Consider the following 25,718-nt stretch of genomic DNA (forward strand, 5'->3'; position numbering starts at 1 on the left):
TAAGAAATAGGAGCAGGATGAGGCCACTTGGCCCCTCGAGCCTGCTCCACCATTCAATAAGATCATGGCTGATCTTGGGCTCAAAGCCACTTCCCTGCCCGCTCCCCATAACCCTTCACTCCCTTATCTTGCAAAAATCTGTCTATCTCCACCTTAAATATATTTAATGACCCAGCCTCCACGGCTCTCTGGAGCAGAGAATTCCACAGATTTACGACCCTCTGAGAGAAGAAATTCCTCCTCATCTCAGTCCTAAAAGGGCAACCCTTTATTCTGAAACTATTCCCCCGATTTCTTGATTTCCCCACGAGGAGAAACAGCCTCTCTGCATCTACCTCATCGAGCCCCCTCAGTATCTTATATATTTCAATAAGATCACCTCTCATTCTTCAAAATTCCAATGAGTATAGGCCCAACCTGCTCAATCTTTCTTCATAAGTCAACCCCCTCATCTCAGGAATCAACTGAGTGAATTGTCCCTAAACTGCCTCCAATGCAAGTATATCCTTCCTTAAATAAGGAGACCAAAACTATACGCAGTACTCAAGATGTGGTCTCACCAATACCCTGTACAGTTGTCACAGGACTTCCCTGCTTTTATACTCCAACCCCCTTGCAATAAAGGCCAACATTCCATTTGCCTTTTTGATTACTTGCTGTACCTGCATGCTAACTTTTTGTGTTTCATGCACAAGAACCCCCAGGTCCCTCTGAACTGTAGCATTTTGTAATCTCTCTTCATTTAAATAATAATTTGCTTTTTTATTTTTCCTGCCAAATTGGATAACCTCGCACTTTCCCACATTATACTCCATCAGCCAAATGTTTGCCCACTCACTTAGCTTGTCTATATCCCTTTGCAAATTTTTTGTGTCCTCTGCAAAACTTGCTTTCCCACCCATCTTTGTATCATCCGCAAACTTGGCTACATTACACTCGGTCCCTTCATCCAAGTCATTAATGTAGATTGTAAACAGTTGAGGCCCCAGCACCGATCCCTGTGGTACCCCACTAGTTACAGTTTGCCAACTGGAAAATGACACATTTATCCCGACTCTCTGCTTTCTGTTCGTTAGCCAATTCTCTATCCATGCTATTATATTACCCCCAACTTTGTGAGCTCTTATCTTATGCAGAAACCTTTTATGTGGCACCATATTGAATGTCTTCTGGAAATCCAAATACACCACATCCACTGGCTCACCCTTATCCACCCTGCTCATTACATCCTCAAAGAACTCCAGCAAATTTGTTAAACATGATTTCCCTTTCATAAAACCATGCTGACTCTGCTTGGTGTAAGGTTTTGCAAGAATTTCCAAAATTTCTACAGCCCCGAAGATTATATTTTTGATTAAAGAAAACCTGGGTAGAATATACCTTAAAAATCCAGGGCATCAAAATGGCTGTCAGGCCTCGTGGCAGAAGAAAAAAAAAGGCAGCCTGTGTGTATGTGAAAAGGAAAATCAAAGATGGCTGTCCGGCCTCGTGGCAAAAGACACAACACAGCCTGTGTGTATGTGGAAGGAAAATCAAAGCCTCGCTGATAAATGATTTGAAAAAAAAACCCAGCCTCTGAAGTAATGAGGTATTTAAACTGTCAATCAAATACGGTTTGGGAAGCTGCAACATGAACAAAGAACTTTGTTTACACGAACTCTCTACAATGTTGACTCAAGAGATTAAGGCCTAGAAATTCATTATAGCCACTTTTGGGGCGGTAAAGTCGGGCGGCCGCTAATGTTTGCGCCCGGCGCAAAGTCGAGGCCACTTCGCCGATATTCAGTTGCATCGCCCTAAGAGGTTGCTGCTGCGCTAAAACAGGCGATGCACGACTATCATTAGGCGCTAAGCCGGCAGCCCGGGGCGCTAACACCGGAAGTTGGGCGCAGGGCAGGTGCGGCAAGCTGCTGATTGCCGGCAGGCACTCTGGCTCCGGTGAGCTCTTAAAGGGGGAGGGTGGATTTGTTTTTTTGACAGGCCGAGACTAGTGTATTTGTGTTTTTGCCTCCTCCTCCTCCTCCTCCTCCCAAAGAAGGAGTGTTGCAAAACGGCTGCCTTTTCTACTGCAGGAGTGCCCTTTAATTTGGGCTCCCCGCGGCCCGCCTCAGCTGTGTACCGTTCCACTTCACAGTCGTTCGGGCCGCCAGGCGCACAATGGGGTGGCGCGAGTGAAGTTCCGGTTCCGGGCGCACAAAGGGCGTTGCACGACGAAATGATGTCATGATCTGCGCGCGCAGATGAGCGCGCGCAATGACTTTGCGCCAGCGCTAAATGTCTACTGAAGTTGGGGCGAGGCGCAGATCGTGCAGCGCCCGGGCGCTAAGCGCCTAGCACTCAAGATCTACTCCTCCTAAGGCGCTAACGGCTGGCGCAGCCAACTGAATTTCTAGGCCTAAGTACTTGAGACTGTCAATCAATTGCAGTTGGGTGGTGACCGCAGGACAATGGATTTGTTTACACTAACATCCAAGGGCTGTTTACTCAGCACTTAAGGAAACAGTCATTTTTTTTTCAAACTAAGACAGCTTTATTCAAACCAGTCAATGAATGGGGTAATACATTAAAACCCATCACAGTCAATGGGAACAGGTCAATTCCCTTTTGTATAGCCCAGATACATCCGGATTTGGGCGCGAAGATTTCAGCTCCCAATTGGGGTATATAGATAGCCTCTCCGGAAGCCATTCTCTCTCTCTCTGCTGCCTCACCTCTGTGCTCTGCCTACAGAAGAACAGCTCAGCAAGCCCGCCCAAAGAAATGGAATACCAGCAGTTACTTTTAAATACTGGGGTATCTCTACTTCGGGGCGGTGAAGAATACAGACCACAGGGGCATGGAGCAGGCGTTTCACTGGTGAGCATAGATTTTCTGGCCCATTACAAGGCAACTTAGGTAGGTATTAGGGGTGGGAATTAAGGGGAATTTTGCTAAAATTGTAATTTTAGTCAATTTTCTCTCGATGTGTCCGTTCCCTCTCCCCTATTAAGTAAAGGTGCTGTACTAAGAAAAGTGTACTGTATTAAGCAAAAGTGTGCCGCACTAGGTAAAAGTGCTGCATTAAGTAAAAGAGTGTTGTATTAAGCAAAAGTGTGCTGTATTAAGCAAAAGTGTGCTGCACTGGGTAAAAGTGCTGTATTAAGTAAAAGAGTGTTGTATTAAGCAAAAGAGTGCTGTAGTAAGCAAAAGTGTACTGTATTAAGTAAAAGTGCTGTATTAAGCATAGGTGTGCTGTATTGATTATTTTCAATTTATTTCTTTTTATTTCAATAAATACTGGTCTTCTTTGCACCCAACACAAGTGGAATCATCTTCTCTGCGTCTACCCGCTCAAATCCCTTCATAATTTTAAAGACCTCTACCAGGTCACTACTCGGCCTTCTCTGCTATGGAACCATTTATGGGGGCATCAGTCCTCCCCTGACAATGACCCTATTGGTCAAATAGAAAAAGAAAGGTTGCAACAGAAAGATATTGGGGGCAAAATTCAGTTGATTTGCACCTCCTGTTAGGGGGCGCTAATGGGGTGCAAAGAAACATAGAAACATAGAAACTAGGAGCAGGAGTAGGCCATTCGGCCCTTCGAGCCTGCTCCACCATTCAACGAGATCATGGCTGATCATCCAAACCCTAGCACCCGGTCCCTACACCGACAGCCATCCCACCCAAGCCCTATCCCCGTAACCCCACGTATTTAATCCCCCCTAACACTAAGGGCCAATTTTTATCATGGCCAATCAACCTAACCCGCACATCTTTGGACTGTGGGAGGAAACCGGAGCACCCGGAGAAAACCCACGCAAACACGGGGAGAATGTGCAAACTCCACACAGACAGTCACCCGAGGCCAGATTTGAACCCGGGTCCCTGGCGCTATGAGGCAACAGTGCTAACCACTATGCCACTAGTGCTCGGGCGTGACGCCACTAATGCCTCCCACGAAATTCAGCGGGAGGTTCGCGGCGGCAGCAGCCGTTAGCGCCCTGTGGTGCTGTGCCTATGGCGATGACATCATCGCCGTGTGCTGCGCCCCGCTCGCACCCTGGCCGCAAACTTGGCTCACACCCCCTGACCTGTTACTGGACGTTATGTCCAATAGGGTCAGGGGGGCGTGCTTACGGCCGGGGCGGCGATATTTAAAGGGCAGATGCCGGGTGGCCATTTTGTTTGTGGGCTGCCTGCCGGCACCGGCCCACTCTGCCCTCCTCCCGTGGGGTGCCGGCTGAGATTTGTCAGCCCGTTACTCCTCTTGAGTGCCGGGCTCTTTTGCTGGCACTCCGCTGCCCGGTGGCCCAGCAGTGCCCCGGTTCGCGCAGTACTAGGCCCTTCCCGGATGAAATGTTTCCCAGGCTGTTAAGCGAAGCAAAAGAGGAAATAGCAGAGGCCCTGACCATCATTTTTCAATCCTCTCTGGCTTCAGGTGTGGTGCCGGAGGACTGGAGGACTGCTAATATGGTACCCTTATTTAAAAAGGGAGAAAAGGATAGACCGAATAATTACAGGCCAGTCAGCCTAACCTCGGTGGTGGGAAAATTATTGGAAAGAAATCTGAAGGACAGGATAAATCTTCATTTAGAAAGACACGGATTAATCAAGGATAGTCAGCACGGATTTGTTAAGGGAAGGTCGTGCCTGACAAACTTGATTGAATTTTTTGAGGAGGTAACAAGGAGGGTAGATGAGGGTAGTGCGATTGATGTAGTGTATATGGACTTTAGCAAGGCTTTTGATAAGGTTCCGCATGGCAGACTGGTCACGAAGTTGAAAGCCCATGGGATCTAGGGCAAAGTGTCAAGATGGATTCAAAACTGGCTCGGAGACAGGAAGCAGAGGGTAATGGTTGATGGGTGTTTTTGTGACTGGAAGGCTGTTTCCAGTGGGGTTCTGCAGGATTCAGTACTAGGTCCCTTGCTTTTTTGTGGTATATATCAATGATCTTGACTTGAATATAGGGGGTATGATTAAGAAGTTTGCAGATGATACTAAAATTGGCTGTGTGGTTGATACTGAAGAAGGAAGCTGTAGACTGCAGGAAGATATCAATAAATTGGTCAGGTGGGCAGAACATTGGCAAATAGAATTCAATCCGGAGAAGTGTAAGGTAATGCATTTGGGGAGCACTAACAAGGAAAGGGAATGCACATTAAATGGTAGGACACTGAATAGTGCAGAGGAACAAAGGGACTTTGGAGTGCATGTACACAGATCCCTGAAGGTTGCAGGCCAAGTAGATAAGGTGGTTAAGAAGGCATATGGAATGCTTGCCTTTTTTAGCCATGGCATAGAATACAAGAGCAGGGGAGTTATGCTTCAACTGTATGAAACACTAGTTAGGCCTCAGCTAGAGTACTGCATGCAGTTCTGGTCACCACATTACAGGAAAGGTGTGATTGCACTAGAGAGGGTACAGAGGAGATTCACAAGGATTTTGCTGGGAGTAGAGAATCTTAGCTATGAGGAAAGACTGGATAGGTTGGGGCTGTTTTCCTTGGAACAGAGGGGGCTGAGGGGAGACCTTATTGAGGTGTATAAAATTATGAGGGGCCTAGATAAAGTGGATAGAAAGGACCTATTTCCCTTAGCAGAGGGGTCAAAAACCAGGGGGCACAGATTTAAAGTAATTGGGGGAAGGTTTAGAGGGGATTTGAGGGGAAATTTCTTCACCCAGAGGGTTGTGGGGGTCTGGAACTCACTGCCTGAAAGGGTGGTAGAGGCAGGAACCCTAACCACATTTAAAAAGTACTTGGATGTGCACTTGGGATGCTCTAACCTGCAGGGCTACGGACCAAGAGCTGGCAAGTGGGATTAGGCTGGATAGCTCTTTGTTGGCCGGCGCGGACACGATGGGGCGAAATGGCCTCCTTCCGTGCTGTAACTTTCTATGATTCTATGATTCTATGATTTAATCAGTGGATGGAGGCCTGTAGTAGCGACGCTGCAGCACGTAGAGCCGCGATATTGACTGGAGCGCCCCGAGAGGGAGGGGGAACGCTTCCAGTAGCGCCCTGCCTCCTGCTTCTGGTGCTACCATTCCATTTCGGGGTGCAACCTTTTCCGGCAAAGTTAGTGCCCCAAAAGGGTCACGAGCCAATTTTTCTTTGATTGTGTTTAGAGCATAGCGATGAGAGGTTGTCTATTAGACAATAAGTTTTAAATTTGTATCCAGGATTGTGATTTTTTAAAATTCGTTCATGGGATGTGGGCATCACTGGCAGGGCCAGCATTTATTGCCGATCCCTAATTGCCCTTGTGGAGGTGGTGCTGAGCTGCCTTACTGGCTTGCTCGGCCATTTCAGAGGGCTGTTAAGATTCAATCACATTGCTGTGGGTCTGGAGTCACAAATAGGCCAGAGCGGGTAAGGGCGGCAGATTTCCTTCCCTAAAGGATATTAGTGAACCAGATGGGTTTTTACGGCAATCCAACAGTTTCATGGTCACCATTACTGATACTGTAGCGGTTCGTGTAGACCGCCACTAAATAAGAGAGTTTGACTTCGACGAACTATAAATAAGTTGTTTATTTACAGGAACAGACTAATTACAGCAGGTAAGATAGCAGGTAAGATGGCTGACTGTAGGAGCACCGTGGTGTAGGTCTTGTCCCAGCAGGGACTCCACGAGGACTGAGTTCGCAGTCCTGTGGGAAGCGTGATGACGTCATCGCATTTGTGTTGTGACGTCATCACGTTGCTCGCGTTTCCCGCGCTTAGGGCGTCACGTGATGCGCGTCGTTGCGTCGCTGGCCGTTGAGGCCGAAGTCGGGAGGCCGGGCTGTGCCGGTGCTTGCCGCGGGAGCGGAAGATTGCGTCGCTCCCGTCGGCTGGCCGTTGAGGCTGAAGACGCTAGGCCGGGCTGTGCCGGTGCTTGCCGCAGGAGCGGAAGATTGCGTCGCTCCCATCGGTTGGCCGTTGAGGCCGAAGACGCTAGGCCGGGCTGTGCCGGCGCACGCACATCACGTCGTACGTGACGTGATGTCAGCGCGCTAGGGCGCGTCTTAAAGGGGCAATGGCCCCAGCAGGTAAGTTAAAAGGGCAACGGCCCCAAAAGGTAAGTTAAAGGGAATTATGTATCTCAATGTAAGGGACAACCAGTGGTACCGCCACAATACTAGCTTTTTATTCCAAATTTATTTAATTACCTGAATTCAATTCACAAGCTGCCGTGGATGGGATTTGAACTACACCTCTGCTGGATTAATAATCCAGGCTTCTGGATTACTAGTCCAGTAACATAACCACTATGCTACCGTACCTGTGAGAGAGTTGTCAATAGAGCTGCTCCAGATATGGGGTCAGTATTCAAATCTTAGATGGACGTGGACTTACTGAGTCAAGGGCGGACAATTTTTTTCTATTCCCACACGCTGGGGGTAATTTTCACCGCTTGGGGGATGAGTGGGTGGAGCATATCGGCAACCCATTATAGTACCCGCCCCATTTTCATTCCATTTTCATCTCCTTAACTAGAAAAAAAAGGAAGTTTCAATTCGATTCATTTGACTCGCCTTTGATTCAATGTAATAACTCTCTTTGATGAGTTGACTCCCTCGCCCTTTTCATTTATTCTTACATTATTTCTCATCGCACCTTTAACGTAAATTAATTAGCTTCAGCTGTCCTGCTTACAGCCGCTAGAATAACAGCATTAATCTATAACGCTCCATCAAATGATTACATCCTGTCGCCTTCCTTTTTCCTTGTCGCAGAAATTCATCAAACTTGTTCTAATCGCTATTTTATAGTTTTAACAACCGTGACAGCTCAGTGACCCCTTAACCTCAGCGGAGAAAATATTACTTCCCTGTTCTTCCATCAGAATTTCAGCAATGTTAATACCATCTCCGGTATCCTTATCTGGGAAAGGGTTGCCATGCATATATTTTTCCCTTATTCCTTATTCATGATTGTATCCATGCGGTCTATAGCAACCATATACTAATTTGTTCCACCCTCATTTAATTGACTTTCCACACTCCCTCAACAATTTAATTTGAACTTGTAACCGTTTAACTTAACAATCAATTTCACATATTCCCCTTCTATCTCTTAATTATAGGAAATAATGGATTAGTTTAATTTGCCTATGCTTGAAGTACCTCCACCACCTGTTATAAATAAACCCAAATTAATTCTGTCTGCATTAAATACATTGCCTCCCCATCCGTACACTCTCAGAATCTGCACAGTTTACCTGCTTTCTAATTGAAATTCACTAACTATTAAGCTGCTGCGACAAATATGCAAAAGATAATTTTCCAATGTTCAAAGTTTCTTAATCCTTATTTCCGGCCTTTCATTCCTTTCCCATCAGTTTGGACAGTACACAGTGGCTATTTTAGCCTCAGTCTTTATCTCCATTCTGTTTGATTTGCACTATCTCTATTTCCAATGCTAGTCTGCTCTGAGTCGACTTTTTTTTCTTGACCTTGGTTCAAATAAGCCTTAATTGCACGCATTTATTGCTTGAAGAAGTGACATAAAATTATGACTGAGGTGAATTTAGTCTATTTTACTTCGTAATTATTGGATTCAATGGAATTTTTTTAACTTTAGAGGCAAGGTCTTGGCTCTGCCATTAATTTATATTGCAAACTTTGATTTAACAGTAATAATGAAAGTACATTCAGTGCCCAAAAACATTTTGGGGAAGAGCGATATAGGCACTAAACATTAGCACAGGCAGGATGTAACAACTTCAAATCCCCTTTGGAACCTTTGTCATTGTCAAATTGTACTTGGTGTTTTTTTTCTTTCTTGTTGGGTGTCTTTGGAAATGGTGACATAACACCACTCCATGATTACTTTATAAGCTCCAAGGACATCTTAAGTGCGCCAGCTAAGCAATAGCACCCATCCCACCATGAAAAGTATCCAGTTTCCTCAGACGTTTATCAAGTCCTGCTCCACAATTTCTGCTTTGCTTCCCATATTAAAGCAGCTTTTTAATAAAAGCGCTGTTCTTGCAAGTGTAAAACACTTAGCCAAGCACTAACGGAGTGCAGAAGTTAGTCATTTTATGATGTAGCTTTGAAAGCAAAAAATGATACATGTGTGGCGGAGCCACCAAAGGACTCAGAGCGGTTGTACATAATTCCTTTAACAGCAATGTAGTTACTGTCTGTGCCTGTACCTTTAATTACACTGTTTGACTGTACAATGTCTAGTTACCTTTACAGCGCGGTTTCAATGTGATGACGTCATGCCGTTAGTCACGTGATGCCCCAATGGCGGGAAGAACGTGATGATGTCATGACATCAGTTTTTCTGACCAGGGGATCAGTCCTCATGGAGCAATCAAGGAGAGCAGACCTGTAGTTGATGTATTCCAGCAGTTTCTAGTTAAAACCTGTTTTGTTCCATTAAAGTTCATTGTTTTAATTGCCTGAGTCGAACTCAGTCTTTTCGATAGGAACCTCCGTTCCTACACATGCCATGTATTGGTTGATCTCCTGTGACTTCAGTTGGTGAGTACAGTAAGAGAGTCAAATCCAAACACAGCTCTGTAGAAAACCAATGAGTTTGGAAGGACTCAGACAGGAAAGGCTTAGAATGGCTCTTTATATTTGATTCTAAATAGATTCATATTTTATTCTAAATGATTGCACTAGTCTATTCCTTTTATCTCTGTCTACTTCAGAACGTAAAATCAAACAGAAAAATAAATAATTAAATATAAACAGTGGTCAATTCTGGAAGGACCGCACCATTATCTAAGTTTGGAGGGACACTCTGAATAAAAGTCCTGATTTTCTTTTTAAGCAGATTCTTTTGTAGGGGGAGAAATTTGGTTGGTTAGTGGCTCCCGTTAGCGCCTGGGGGGGGGGCGTTAATGGGGCACTAAGGGGTTAGCAGCCGGGCACAGCGAATGCAGCGACGCCCGCAAAATTCATTTCTGGTTTAGCGCTGGCGCTAACACTTACCGCCTGGGCCTCGAGTGCCTCGAAGGTCGTGATGTCATCAAGTGCGCAGCGCCCCGTTAACGCCCCGGATGTGACATTGGCTTCTGCCCTTCTGCTGTATCGCCGGCCGTGAACAACGGCAGGAAGAGGAGGCGTTGTCAACTCGGCTGGCCGCTTGGGGAGCATTACTTAAAGGGAAGGGTTTTCAGGTAGGCCAATCTTTAATATTTCCACCAGTCTGGCTCCTGCTGAAACTTTTTGGTCATTTCATTGCTACAAGGTGTCCGAGCCCTCCACTTTGTGAGAGCGTTCGGGGCTGCAATGGCAGCCTCGCAGGTCGCCTTGCAACGCAAACCTGCCGACAAGTGGGTTCTGAAGCATCACTGGCCTTTTCCTTTAATCAAGGGAAGCAGCCTCTGATGCCGTTAGCAATGCACTCCAAATTGTTCAGCGCTCTGCCGCTACCGCCCCGCTCCCGGACTTTAGCGCCCTAAGAGAAGTGGTTAGCGCTTGAGTTAGCGCTACACTTCCCTCTTGGAGCGCTAAAGCCGAATTTCCCATCAGGAGAGAATCATTAGCGCCTGGCGCTACTTTTCCCACTTTTCAAAAGTTAGCGCAATACCCAATTTCTAGCCCTAAGGACTGCTTCGGAGATATTTGGTAAAGAAGGAAAGTCACATATTAGTTTAACCTTTTGTAACTTTTATACATTTTTGGCATTCCGTATAAAAACCCCACATCCTAAACAGATGGGCAGATGAATCATTCCAATCATATCACCTCCTGCTCCCTTGACCCCCTTGCTTCTCTGACAGCTCCAAAACAGCCCTAACGATAGTTATGAACAACATTTTCTGTGACAGTGACTGCAACGCATTATTCCTCGTCGTGCTCCTCAAGGTCTCTACAGCCTTTGACATTGCTGATAACATCATTCAACCTCCGATACCTTTCCTCCATTATCCAGTTCAATTGGATGCCCTTGCTTGATTGCACTCATTGTCCGCATGCCCGATACGAGACTCCCAAAGCAAGCGCTCTACTCGGAGCTCCGGCACGGCAAGAGAGCCCCAGGTGGGCAGAGGAAACGCTTTAAGGACACCCTCAAAGCCTCCTTGAAAAAGTGTAACATCCCCACCGACACCGGGGAGTCCCTGGCCCAAGACCGCACAAAGTGGAGGAGAAGCATCCGGGAAGGCGCCGAACACCTCAAGTCTCTTTGCTGGGCGCAAGCGGAAGCCAAGCGCAAGGAGCGCACGTCAACCCAAGCACCCTACCCACCCGTCCCTTCAACCACCATCTGCCCCACCTGTGACAGAGACTGTAGGTCCCGCATTGGACTAATCAGTCACCTGCGAACTCATTTTTAATTGTGGAAGCAAGTCATCCTCGGTTCCGAGGGACTGCCTAAGAAGAAGGATCTGATCATAGCCATAGCATCTCCATAATGGCTTCTCTTCCCCCACCCCTCTCTTCGCACGATCATTTCACAAGTGTCCCAAGGATTTATTCTTGATCCTTCCTTTTCCTCATCTTTATGATGCCCCCTTGATGATATCATCTGTAGGCATGGGCTTAGCTTGCACAGACCCAACCTCTCCATCACCTCACTTGACCCCCTCCACTGCCTTTGTGCTATCGGACTGCTTGTCTGGGATGAGCTGTATTGTCCTCCAACTGAACATTGGGAAGCATTGTCTTCAGCCTGGCATAAGTTCCATGTCCTTACCGTTGATTCCACCCTCCTTCTCAGCCACAGTCTCAGGCTGAGCCAGACCATTCACAACCTTGGCGTCCTGTTAAACCGAGAGCTGCGTTTCTGTCGCTGTATCCTTTCCATCACAAAGACTGCCTACTTCCACCTCCATAACCATGCCTGCCTCCACTGCCCATTTGCTGCTGAAACCCTCATACATGCTTTTATCACCTCGAGGCTCAAATGCCCTCCTGGCTGGTCTCCCATTCTCCACCCTCCATAAATTCAGCTCATTCAAAACTCTGCACCCGTATGCTATCCTGTAGCAAGTACCATTTGCCCATAACCCCTATACTTGCCAATCGTTGTTGGCTCCCAGTCATCCAACACATGAAACACATGCCGCTATTTAAAGTCCATCGTGTTGTACTGATTCCAATCCACTCAAAATGGCTGAAGTTGCAGCGGAAGGAAGAACATGTTAAGACATGAAAAAAAATTGAGAAGAGGAAGCAGAAAGAAAAGAAAGAAGGACCTGTATTTATTTAGCATCTTTCATGGCCTCAGGATGTTTCAAAGCACTTTACAGCCAATGAAGATCCTTTGAAGTGTAGCCACTGGCCCTGAATTTGAGGTTGGAGGCATACCTCCGGAGTACGCCTCCGACTTGCGAAAGACCTTTTTTTTATTTGTTTATGGGATGTGGGTGTCGTTGGCAAGGCCAGCATTTATTGCCCATCTCTAATTGCCCTTGAGAAGGTGGTGATGAGCCGCCTTCTTGAACCGCTGCAGTCCATGTGGTGAATGTACTCCCACAGTGCTGTTAGGTAGGGAGTACCAGGATATTGACCCAGCGATGATGAAGGATCGGCGATATACTTCCAAGTCAGGATGGTGTTTGACTTGGAGGGGAACTTGGAGGTGGTGGTGTTCCCATGCGCCTGCTGCCCTTGTCCTTCTAGGTGGAAGAGGTTGTGGGTTTGGGAGGTGCGTCGAAGAAGGTTTGGCAAGTTGTTGCAGTGCAACTTGTAGATGGTGCACACTGCAGCCACGGTACAAGAGCAGGGGGGTTATGCTTCAACTGTATAAAACACTAGTTAGGCCTCAGCTAGAGTACTGCGTGCAGTTCTGGTCACCACATTACAGGAAAGATACGATTGCACTAGAGAGGGTACAGAGGAGATTTACAAGGATGTTGCTGGGAGTAGAGAATCTTAGCTATGAGGAAAGACTGGATAGGCTGGGTCTGTTTTCCTTGGAACAAAGGAGGTTGAGGGGAGACCTTATTGAGGTGTATAAAATTATGAGGGGCCTCGATAAAGTGGATAGAAAGGACATATTTCCCTTAGCAGCGGGATCAAAAACCAGGGAGCACAGATTTAAAGTAATTGGGGAAGGTTTAAAGGGGAGTTGAGGGGAAATGTCTTTACCCAGAGGTTGGTGGGGGTCTGGAACTCACTGCCTGAAAGGGTGGTAGAGGCAGAAACCCTAACCACATTTAAAAAGTACTTGGATGTACACTAGGTATGCTGTAACCTGCAGGGCTACGGACCAAGAGCTGGGAAGTGGGATTAGGCTAGATAGCTCTTTGTTGGCCAGCATGGACAAGATGGGCCGAAATGACCTTCTTCCATGCTGTAACTTTCTATGATTCTATGAATGGAGAAGTCCTTCTCCAACATGAGCACCACCATGATGGCAAAGATGCGCTCTTCCATGGAAAGGATGACCACCTGCATGGAGCAACTAATGCACCATTCACATGAGCACATGATAGCTATAGAGAACAGATGGCTGAGGCTCAGAGACCTTCTCTCTAGGAGGGATATAAACGTAGACTTGGGTCCTCATGGCCCCACTGCTGTGCAGCAAGATGCTCTCCTGCTCCTTGCTAGCAGGGAAGTGCGGGTGGCCCATTAGAGGGATGATGGTGAAAGGGGACATGGAAGTGGGGGTCCTCTCAAAGCACTCACACTTCTCCCCTGTCGCCTCCCCCACAGTCAGAGCCCCAGATGCCGCCTCAAATCCCGATGGCCAAGTCTGCCCCTGCACAGTCGCAGGAGGATCAGACTTTGGTGGAGATATCACAGGCTCCAAATCCCAGAGGACATCCGCAAAAAGTGTCTAAGCAGTCGCAGCAGGGAAGTGAGCAGCCTGCCTCTATCTCTGCTGAAGCCACAGGGGTTGCACCTTGTAAAGTAGCAGCATGCATAAACAAAAAAGACACAGAAGTAGATGCACAAGGGTAAGCACGTGGATGTTTAAAGAAGTGTTATTGTTAAGGTTCCATTAATGTTATAACACTTATAAAACTATTTATTTTCATGACTTTCCGGTCATGCCCACTTTTGCCACTTTGGAAGTGGCTTAGTGAGTTGGAGTGAATGGTGAGTCATAGAAGCATAGAAGAAACATAGAAAAATAGGAGCAGGAGTCGGCCATTCAGCCCTTTGAGGCTGCTCCGCCATTCAATGAGATCATGGCTGATGCTTTAGCTCAATATCATATTTCCGGTCTCTCCCCATACCCCTTGATGCCTTTTGTGTCGAGAACTCTATCTATCTCCTTCTTAAATATATTCAGTGACTTGGCCTCCACAGCCTTCTGTGGTAGAGAATTCCATAGGGTCACCACCCTCTGAGTGAAGACATTTCTCCTCATCTCAGTCCTAAATGTCCTACCCCGTATCCTGAGACTGTGACCCCTCATTCTAGATCCCCCAGCCAGGGGAAACATTCTTCCTGCATCCAGTCTGTCTAGCCCTGTCAGAATTTTATGCGTTTCAATGAGATCCCCTCTCATTCTTCTAAACTCTAGTGAATACAGGCCTAGTCGACCCAATCTCTCCTCATACGACAGTCCTTTCATCCCAGGAATCAGTCTGGTGAACCTTCACTGCACTCCCTCTAAGGCAAGCATATCCTTTCTTAGGTAAGAAGACCAAAACTGCACACAGTACTCCAGGTGTGGTCTCACCAAGGCCCTGTGCAACTGGAGTAAAACATCCTTGCTCCTATACTCAAATCCTCTTGCAATGAAGGCCAACATACCATTTGCCTTCCTAACTGCTTGCTGCACCTGCATGTTTGCTTTCAATGACTGGTGTACAAGGACACCCAGGTCCCTTTGTACATCAGCATTTCCCAATCTAGCACCATTTAAATAGTACTCTGCCTTTCTGTTTTTCCTACCGAAGTGGATAACTTCACATTTATCCACGTTATACTGCACCTGCCATGTATTTGCCCACTCACTCAACTTGTCTAAATCGCCTTGAAGTCTCTTTGCATCCTCCTCACAACTCACAAACCCACCTAGTTTTGTGTCATCAGCAAACTTGGAAATATTACATTTGGTTCCCTCATCCAAATCATTGATATATATTGTGAATAGCTGGGGCCCAAGCACTGATCCCTGTGGTACCCCACTAGTCACCGTCTGCCACCCCGAAAAAGATCCATTTATTCCTACTCTCTGTTTCCTGTCTGTTAACCAATTTTCAACCCATGCCAGTATATTACCGCCAATCCCATGTGCTTTAATTTTGCACACTAACCTCTTATGTGGGACTTTATCAAAGGCCTTCTGATAATCCAACTACACCACATTCACTGGTTCTCCCTTATCTATTCTACCAGTTACATCCTCAAAAAACTCCAGTAGGTTTGTAAAACACGATTTCCCTTTCATAATTCCATGTTGACTTTGTCTAATCCCGTTGATATTTTCTAAGTGTCCTGTTATCACATCCTTTATAATAGACTCTAGCAATTTCTCTACTACTGATGTTAGGCTAACCGGTCTGTAGTTCCCTGTTTTCTCTCTCCCTCCTTTTTTAAGTAGTGGGGTTACATTTGCCACCCTCCAATCTGCAGGAACTGTTCCATAATCTTTCGAATTTTGGAAGATGACAACCAATGCATCCACTACAGGAAACTCTCTGGTATCCAGCACCGACGGGACCGGGATGGTGCCGGTTGATTAAAAATTCCAGATGACGGAGAGGGTTATCTACCGAGGCTATTTTTAACAAACAAAGAGTCAGACTCCTGTTATTGAGGTGTTCGGACTTCTGACAGTGCCAAGAAGCCGAGCAGTGGCAATTTGGAGAAGTATCCCCACTGACTAACTCGGCCACCGCGGGAGACTCGGACTCAGACTTGGCAACATTTCCGGTTATTGAGGTATTTTCGGAGTATGAATTTTGCCGGTTAATAGAGAATTCCGGATATTTAGGTGCCGTTTAAACGAGAGTTTCCTGTATTTCCATGGCTACCTCTTTTAGTACTCTGGGATGCAGATTATCAGGTCCTGGGGATTTATCAGCTTTCAGTCCCATTAATTTCTCCAGCACAATTTTTTTTACTAATATTAATTTCCTTTAATTCCTCCTTCTCACTAGAGCCTTGGTTCCCTAGCATTTCTGGGCAGTTATTTGTGTCCTCTTCCATGAAGACAGAACCAAAGTATTTGTTTAATTGCTCTGCCATTTCCTTGTTCCCCATTATAAATTCTCTTGTTTCTGACTGTAAGGGACCTACATTTGTCTTCACTAATCTTTTTCTTTTTACATATTTTACATAATGTTACCTCCAGCAAAGGGGGTCAGTGTGAAAGGAATGGCTTGGTCATTGTAGGGATGCTTTATGATGTTGTTGGGGGGAACCTGACACAGCATGTGGCAGCCATATGGGTGCAATGCAGGAAGTTAAGTAAATCTGGCCATGATGAGGCCATCCCAGCAATATGCTGCTGGCATCTGAACGTCAGGTTCCTCCTGCTCCTCCTCCTCCTCCTCGTCTTACAGCTGATGCTCCTCCTCTGAAGAAGAAGCAGCTGTGCGCTCTGTGCCTTGCTGTTCATGCGCAGTAATCCTCAATGCTGCGCTATGCTGTGCAGCGCACAGCATATGACGCTGATTCTGGAGACCCTGGCTGGTACATACCGAAGGGCACCTCCAGATCTGTCAAGGCATCTGAAGCGCAAGTGTGCAGTCGATGTTGCCCAGTCAGAGCGTCAAAGCTGAGCACCCGCTCAGTAATACTGGCTTCATCAGTGGCAAAGTTCACATAACTGGTGGACATGTCCAACACGGCAATGGTGACCTGTGTGCTGCATCGGTGGGCGGCCAACTGCGAGATGCTGCAAATGTCTGCTGTAGATCCCTGGAAGGAGCCTGAAGCGAAGAAGTTGAGGGCGATGGTAACTTTGACAGCCACTGGTAAGGCATGTCCACCCGTTCGTCTGGACTGCAGCTCTTCCTCCAGCAAGCTGCAAATGTCTGCGATGACCTGGCATGATTGCCTGAGCCTCCTTTGGCACTGCGGCTCAGTCATGTCATAAAGAAGCTCACCCTGTATCTGCATATCCTGTGTCGAGGATACTGCCTCCAGTGCGGTGCAGCCCTGCGCTGATGCCCTCTGTCCTGTGGAGCATCAGGTCATTGAGGAGAAGGTTGGTGGTGTTGTTGTTGCTGCTGCTGGTGTGCCTGCTGCTGCTGGTGGTGGGGCTGATCCTGGTCTGATTCTGATGACCAAGGTGAGACAGTATAAATGGCACCCATGCTGATATAAAAGGTAGCAGGTCAAGTAGAGATCAGAGAAGCAATCCGTCAATGTTGTGATAGTTACTAGCAATGAGGTGAGAGTGGCTTCTGAGGTTGAAGAAAAGACTTGCAAACTGTAGACACCTAAATCTGTGCTCCAAATGGAGTCAGCAAGAGCCGTTCCCTTAGGCAAGTAATGAGGTGTCATGTGGGAGTATTTATTGTGCTTTCCATGCTCTGCATTAATGACCTCGCTCAATGGCCACTGAGCTTCCGCCTCAGGTTGACAGACGTGGTTCCCGAGCTGCGTGATTCCCATGGTCATCCAGTGAAATTCAAAAGGTCTGCTTGACATGCTTGTTAAGAGTCTGACAACAAGCTTTTAATGAGCTTAATTAGTTCACCGTTCGGGCTGGTGGCACGATGGCAAACGCGCCTGAGTTAAAGGCATGAGGAAGCGGGCTGATGGCCCGTTCCTGACCCGCTCCCATTTTCTGCAACTTTTATTACTGACCCACCTCCAAACCCGCACGCACGGCAGCGGAAAAATTCTGGCCTAAGTGTTTGTGGATCATTTATTATTTAAAATTTTTTAATTTAAATTTATAATAACCCTTACACTGGTGAAAGCAGACCCTACGCCTGCTTTTACCAGCCGTAAGAGTTTCGTGAGCAATTGCTGGGCAGTTGTTGGGCAAATAGCCCATCTGTGCACCGGCGAAAGTGATTTTCCAGTCGGTTCGGACGACCTGTCGAGGTGAACCCTGACAGATCGCAAGTTCTGGGTTTTGGCGCTGCGTGGAAACCCGGAACTTGTGGGGCCTTTCAGAAGGCTTACGACGGGGTACGCTGAGCATATGCCATCATGGAGAACATAAATTCTGGTCCACTGTTGTAATGTCGGAAACACAGCAGCCAATTTTGTGCACAGCAAGGTCCCACAAACAGCAACGCAATAATGACCAGATGTTTTTAGATGTTGGCTGAGGGGTAAATATTAGCCAGAACTCCCCTGCTCTTTCTTCGAAATAGTGTCATGGGATCTTTGATGTTCACCTGAGAGAGCAGTCAGGGCCTCGGTTTAACGTCTCATCTGAAAGACGGCACCTCTGACAGTGCAGCACACCCTCAGTATTAATTAATTAAGGGTGTTAACAAAAATGAGGGATTGTTGTGTATGGCCTGCAGAAAGACAAGTTATCCCAAGGCGAACAAAAGGTTATGGGAGCAAACAAAATTTAAAAATGCTCATTAATACTTAATGTTGAAAGCGACTGACATTGATGTTTAACAGACAGGTTGGGCTGAACCGAGTAATAAAAAGCAAGGCGGCCTCCATGTGAAAAACCACCAAAAATATAAAATGTGAAAAGTTTTCCTCTGTATTTATGGTCCTTTTGGGGTGTTTTCAGGGTGGAGGAGAGGGAAATATAGTAGGGAGCTATTCTGCAACATTTCTGCTATCTTGCCTACTGCAATCCATCAGTCGAGTGGAAGATTTGAAATATTTTTTAAAAACTCTCCAGTGGTCAATGTGAGTGACAGCTATCTTCCTCACTTTTAAAAGAGAGTGCGGAACTTCAATGGAATTAAAGATAGGGAGAGATGTAAAACGGGCTGCCGACTCGCTGGGCTGGATTTTACCTGCCGAGACAAGTTGGGGGCGGGACTGCTGCCTTCCGGGTTCTAGTCCCACCCCCAGTGATGTCCGATGCGCAGACGCTATTTTCCCCTGATTGGCCTTGTTAAGCCCGCCCTGCGGGCTTGCCGGCCAATTAAGGGAAAGCCGGTGTCAAATGACGTCAGTTAATGACGCTTCATCTGTTGGTTTTCTTAAAGGGACATGTACCATTTATTTTTGACAGATGATTTGTTAGTGTTTGACAGCATTGATGTGCTGTTAAACACTGACAATCACTGTACAAAGGTGAGCCCTTGCACCCAGGCTCTCCAATAACTCTCTCCTTAGGATAAAACAGATGGCAGCTGCAGGTGAGGTTACAGAAGCGATCTGCCTCTTCTCCCAATGAGGTGAGGCCACACAAACACTTCAAAGCTTGTCACTTACAGAAAAATCTAAACATATTAAAAATGGCTTTCCCAACATCTCCTTACCACTGATACTCACTAGTGTCCCATTGGACCCTTCTGCAGCTGTCATCTATACACAAACATTACAACAGACCCACAGCACACCTCACTTACCCTGGCGGGGGTCCCCGACGTTGGAAAGCCCACAGCAGAAGTCTCAAAATGGAAAAAAACCTGTTAACCTGTTAACAGGCAGTTAAGTGGCTATAATCCTCTTCCTGCCGCTAGGAGTCGGGTCCCTGCGCAAATCAGGGACCCGACTCCTGGGAAGATTGTTTGGAGGCAGGTTTGGAGCGGGTTTGGGACCCGCTCCCATTCTTTTTTATTTTGCCAGCAGTCCTGCCTCCAAACCCACCTCCTCAGGGCTAGTAAAATCCAGCCCGCTATTTCCCGTTTTACACTCGCACACAAAGTCAAGATGTACCCCATTGTGTTTAACAATATTGACCTATTATCTCATATCTGCTAGAAGAGGTTTGCATGAACCTTTCTGGTAACTTAGCTGTTGTGGCCCTTTGCCATCCATTTCCTTTAATAGCGACTGCTGTCATTTTATTTGACAATGACCTAGTATGGCACTGATTGGATGACAAAACGCTCGCTTAATTAAATTCAGTTCCTGGAGCATTTAGAAGATCCTTTTTTTCAAAAATAACATGCCACGAAAATTAAGGCCTAGAAATTCAGTGCCCTTAGCACCGATTTTGCGGCGCTAGAGGGCCTAGCGCTGCAATTGGCGCCAGTTCCTAAATTGCCTGGCGCCCTTCCGCGGCGGTAGACCGGTAGCGCTGCGCCGGCACCGATGATGTCATCGGTGTGCGCAGCGTCCCGGTTGCCGTGGTAACCCGGCCCCAAGCCGAAATTCAGTTGCGGCCGCCTCGCCAGTGGCAGCCGCAACTAAGACTCCGGCAAACGAGTGTTGCCGGAGTCTGCGCCGGTGCTTTAAGGAGGCGTGGCGGCCGGCCGCTTTCCCGCCGGCCGCCTGCCCGCAGCTCCCTCCCCGGACTTCTCCCCCCCCCCCCCCCCGGAACAGATGCAAGCCCGGCACTTGTCCGAGGTGCCGGGCTCATTTTTGATGAGATTTGCGTGGGCCGCGGCCGGGTGCAGGCAGCTCCTCCTTAACGGAAGGAGGAGGCCTGCACTTCCCGAGCCTGCCGCACCGCAGCAGGCGCCGCAGCGCCGGAATAGCGCCGCGCGTTGCGCCAGTTTTCAGGCGCTAAAACCCTTCAGTAGCGCCGGCAGCCGTTTGGGCGCGGCGCTACTGAATTTTTGGCGCGTGCAAAGGGACTTAGCGCCGGCGCTAACTTCCGGCGCTAAAGCCCTGGCGCAGCGCAAACTCAATTTCTAGGCCTAAATGTTTTGTGGGCATTTGTGTGAAGAGATTTGCTTGCATTGCCTCTGCCTGTTCTTTGCTTAGTTTGTTTTCTGCTCTTCCTTTTTCCCCCGCCAATTTCCTCTTCTCTGCTCCTCCTCTACTGACTGTGCTCCTTGTCGGATGCAATTCCATTGGCACCCATCATTCTCTGGCACCTCGTGTGCGATCTTTTGTGTTTCTGAAATACTTTGACAAAATTGCCTGCAGCTGCTGAGCTAAGGACATTCACTCTTCATCCCATTAATCCTTGAGCTATAACATTTATTTATTTCCTCGCGCTGGTGTTTACTTTACCCATTGTTATTACTACTGTTAATAATAATATTTAAGTGCATTGCAGGCAGCACAATGCTTCATTTACATTTAGGTGCATTTTCTTTTTAGGATGCCTCCTCCATCCTTTCACTGATGCCCGTGAATCTGTAGCTGGGAGCTGAGGCTGCGTGCAGCTGATAAAGATGATTGAATAAAAAGAATCTCTTCGTGCAGAAAATTGAAGAGAAAGCGTAGACCTCGGTGGATCTGATCATTGAAGTCAACATTTGGCTTCTACGTTTTTGTACCGGGCTTTGTGACAGGTCCAATGTAAACCAGTAATTGTCAGCAGACCAGATCCAATAGACACTTGGGTCTATTTAAATTTCTTCCACCATTTGTTGTTTTAATGAGATTCCTGTTTATTTAGCAGGGCAAACATTAACTCTTTGAATACGGTTTGAATGCTGTACCCAGTATGTGAATTCTATTACAGATCGCTGCCATTTAAAGTGGGTGGTAACGTCGTGTTACCACAATTTGCCCGCTATATGTGGTGGACGGTAAATCCAGAAAGCAAACTAACCACAATATTATTAAAAAAAAACAGAAGTCTTCACTAAGCAACTACCTCTTGCACTTGTCATCCGTTGCATCCATAATCTCATCACGAAGGTAATCACATTTTAATCAGATGGCAATAGCCCATTGAAGCTGTTTGAAGACCCGACATTGCCTGAAATCAGCTGAGCTTTTTAAATCGGTAAGTGCAGGCTTATTGTAACTGCCCGAAATAGTCGGTACGCTTTATACGGTATCTCATTGAAACTTATAAAATTCTAACAGGACTAGACAGACAGACTAGATGCAGGAAGGATGTTCCCGATGGCCGGGGAGTCCAGAACCAGAGGTCACAGTCTAAGGATAAGGGGTAAGCCATTTAGGACTGAGACTCAGAGAATGGTGAACCTGTGGAATTCTCTACCACAGAAGGCAGTAGAGGCCAATTCATTAAATATATTCAAGAAGGAGTTGGATATATTTCTTAAGGCTAAAGGGATCAAGGGGTATGGAGAGAAGGCAGGGACAGGGTACTGAATTTGGATGATCAGCCATGATCTCATTGAATGGCGGAGCAGGCTCGAGGGGCCGAGTGGCCTACTCCCGCTCCTATCTTCTATGTAAGCGGCACCTTTGTAATTGGCTCCTATGGTAATAGTGAATGGTTAGCGTTATTTGCCTGATATAGGCGGCTGCCCGTGAAGAGCGTGGACGGTGTAAATGGTGGGGACTGTGGATTAGGTTAGGGTGGACTAAAAAAAGCTGTTTCGTTCAAATTTGCCCCTAACAGGAAGGGCTAGCACCTGCACTAAATGAAGAACAAATCAGGACTTGGTAAAATGAACTGCAGTTGTGGGTGACTTCTACGATCACACTGGGTGGATTTTACAACGTATTGTTCTGGCACCGAGCTTGCACGATGGGAGTGCTTACTGCTAATTAGCCACAGAAAAAATAGATAGAGATAAGCCCACTTGATCCACAGCCTGTGTGATTTTCTACCCATTAACACCGACGGACGGAAAATTGTGTGGGCTGCAGATTAGGCATATTGACCTCCGAACTCCCAATATGTGTTCCCACTGTGTGAACTTCTGTGCAAGAACAGTAAATTGTAAAATTTCCTACTAAGTACAGAGTGTAAAGATGCAATCTAACTGAATGCTTTAATTCAACTACATGCACAGTGCTTTATAAATGTTTCACGTATTTCTGGAGTAAATGTAAGTACTGTATCTTCAATCTCTGTACTTTCTGCTTGGGTTCCCTCCATATATATGAATAATATATAGATGCTCAGTCGTTGAGTATATGCAAGACAGAGATCGATAGATTTTTGGATTCTAAGGCCGGAATTTTCACCAAGTGGGTCCGAAACGTGATGTTTTCAGCAACGCGCTGCTCAGAGCGACTTTCCCTTAATGGCCCCAATTGAAAGAGTCATGTGCATTTCCCGGCCCTATTAAATGGTGCGGGTCTGATGACATCATCAATGACTCGTTTCCAGCGTGCATATTTAAAGCAGCCTTGCACTCAACTCATTTGAAAGTTTCCAGAGGAGGATGGAATGTGTCAAAGAAAGGCCACAGGGGAGATAAAACTTTGGAAACATGGATAGCCAAAGGCAGAGGGCTGCACCCTGATTCTCGGATCTTCCTTGTGGAGGCTGTCAGAGCAGGCAGGGAGGTCCTCTTCCCTGCTGACAGGCAAAGGAAACCCCCGCAAGCAACAAAGAGAGCCTGGCTGGATATAGCTGAGGAGGTCAGCAGCAGGGATGTGGTCAGGAGGACCTGGATACAATGCAGGAAGCACTTCAGTGATCTCATGAGGTCAGGAAAGGTGAGTGCAATGCCACACTCACCCTCATCTTGCTGTGCCTGTCACCAAATCCCCATCACTCTGCCTTCCCAAGCCTACTCCTGCACATCATTCGCCATGCCAACATACCTTGCACATCCGCCCTTCCCTCTCTCTCTCTGTGCATACTCGCTTCTTCGTCTGACTAACGACCCCTCACACTCACCCTCATCCTAATGCAATCATAAGAAATAGGAGCAGGAGTAGGCCATTTGGTCCCTTGAGCCTGCTCCACCATTTAATCATAGCAAGTAACAGAAGGAGGCCATTTGGCATTTGCACCCCACTCCCTCATAGTCACCCTCTACAGATGTAACACATCCATTCCTTACACTCATTCCATCACTCTCACTCAACCTTCTCTTCTTTCCCTCCTGGCAGGAGAAGAGAGCCCAGAACAACAGGGGAAGGGAGAGAACCAGAGGTGGCCCTCCAGTAATTGCACATCTAACAGGAGCAGAGGAGGCGGCTTGGGGAAAATTCAGGAGCTCAAGAGCTGCTGGCGGGGGGAGACGGAGAGCAGGGGACATCCCAGCAACCTGGTGGCAGAATCACATCTCATAAAGCCACATGGCATACAACAGTCACCCATACAATGACTGATGTCAGCAGCCAGTGAAATGTCATCAATGATATTGTTACCCATTCTTATTATAACACTTCTGATTTATCTCTTTACTCTCCCACAGGTTCATCAAATGCATCCCCCCCACACTGTCCAGCCGGAGGAGGAAGACGACTCCTCAGAGGAACCTCCAGCCTCTGAGGGTGCAGCATCACCAGACCCAAGCGCATCCAGCACCAGTGCAGATACACACACCTTGGTGGGTCCTTTGCGCCATAGAGTTGAGTTGTCACCTGTTGTCTCACAATTCACAAGTGAGGGCGCAGGACGCTCCAGGCTCTGCTGAGCTGCATGTGGACGCTGAGCCTCGGGGGCCATCGAGAAAGAGGGTGATCTTGGAGGGGCAGCAACAATTGTATGAGGCTCTGGCAGCTTTTGCAGCCACAATGTCTGCAAATGTGCAGAGAATGGACGAATCCATCTCTAACATGAGCAACACCATCGCGCAAGCAATGGCGATGATGTACTCTTCCATGGAAAGGATGGCCACATGCATGGAGCAGCAAATGCACCACTCACATGAGAGCACATGCTAGCTGTGGACAACAGGTGGCAGGTGCTCACAGACCTCCTCTCAAGGAGGGATGTAAAGGTTTACTTGGGCCTTCATCACCCCACTGCTGTGCAGCAAGGTGCTCAGCAGCTCCTTGCTAGCAGGGAAGTGCGGGTGGCACAGGAGCGGGATGATGGTGAGAGGGGGCTCTACTCAAAGCACTCCTACTTCTCCCCCGTTGCCTCCCCCTCAGTCAGAACCCCAGATGCTTCCTCAGATCGCGATGGCCGAGTCTGCTCCTGCACAGTCGCAGGAGGAGCAGACTTTGGCGGGGCCACCACAGGCTCCAAAACCCAGAGGACGTCCGCCAAAACTGTCTACGCAGTTGCAGCAGGGAAGTGAGCAGCCTGCAACTACCTCTGCTGAAGTCACAGGGGTAGCACCTCGTAGAAGCACTCGCAAACAAAAAAGGACACAAAGGTAGATGCACAAGGGTAAGCACGTGGCTGTATCAGCAAATGTTAGTGCTAAGTTTCAGTTGTTTTGATTGGACATATAAATGTTTTTCTTTGTACTACTTTTGGGTCTTGTCCATTTTTGCCTCAAACCTTGGAAGTGGTTTTGCCACTTGGAGTGAATGGTTACACATTATTTAACCTTGAGCTATGGGCCTTTGGGTGAGAGCAATGGCTTGGTCATTGTAGGGATAATTTATGGTGTTGTTGTGGGTGGGGGAGGGTAAGTTCGTACAGCATGTGGCAGGCATGTGGCTGCATTGGAGCAAGTTAAGTAAATCTGGTCATGATGAGGTCATCCTGGGCCACCCGAGCAGCAATGTGTGCCGCTGCTAATGGCACCTGCATTTCAGCTTCCTCCTCCTCCTCCTCTTCAACTCCTCCTCCTCGTCTTCCAACTACTTGTCATCCTCCTCCTCTGAAGAGGCAGTCTGCTGTGCGCCTTGCTCCTCCTGCAGTTCCAATCCTTGCTGTTAAATTCAGAAGCTGCAGTTAAAAAGCCAGGTAAGGGTCTGATAACAAGCATTTAATGAGTTTAAATAAGTCGCTGGCCTCTCCCGATCGGGTCCGTAGCACGCTGGCAAACGTGCCCAAGGTAAAGCCGCGAGGAGGCGGGATGACGGCGGGTTCCCTATGCGCTGCCTATTTTCGCTATTTTTACAACCACCAAGCCTCCAAACCCGCACAAACGGCAACGGGAAAATTCTGGCCCAAGGGACTCAAGGAATATGGAGATCAGGCAGCAAGGTGCAGTTGAGGTAAAAGATCAGCCATGATCTTATTTTTTTTATTTGTTCCTGGGATGTG

Source organism: Somniosus microcephalus, chromosome 1, assembly GCF_052327205.1.
Source record: "Somniosus microcephalus isolate GS21.2 chromosome 1, FLI_Smic_1.0, whole genome shotgun sequence".
Taxonomy (NCBI): Eukaryota; Metazoa; Chordata; class Chondrichthyes; order Squaliformes; family Somniosidae; genus Somniosus; species Somniosus microcephalus.